Below are 303 nucleotides of genomic sequence, written 5' to 3'. Positions count from 1 at the left end.
GCTTGAAAAGGCCTTGTTCAGATCACTGTCATTCGGGGTGGCAGTATCTGGGCCATGGATCTGAGAAACAGGGGGTTTGTCTGGTCTGCTGGCCTGGCCTGAACCGTGCCGGAGCCTTTGTTAATTTCATGCCATGCTAGTGATAAAGCCCCTCCCCACGCACCAGCCGGTTCACAACAAAACCTGAAACAGCCACGCCAGTGAGAGATCACTGCCCCCAGCCTCTGGCCTGGGTGCGGGGAACCAGCTCAGCTCTCAGTACCATGCCTGCGGAGCTGTGACAGGACACCGCATCCCTGCACC

Source organism: Mauremys reevesii, linkage group 13 (assembly GCF_016161935.1).
Source record: "Mauremys reevesii isolate NIE-2019 linkage group 13, ASM1616193v1, whole genome shotgun sequence".
NCBI classification, from domain to species: domain Eukaryota; kingdom Metazoa; phylum Chordata; order Testudines; family Geoemydidae; genus Mauremys; species Mauremys reevesii.
This window is presented reverse-complemented; position numbering follows the sequence as displayed.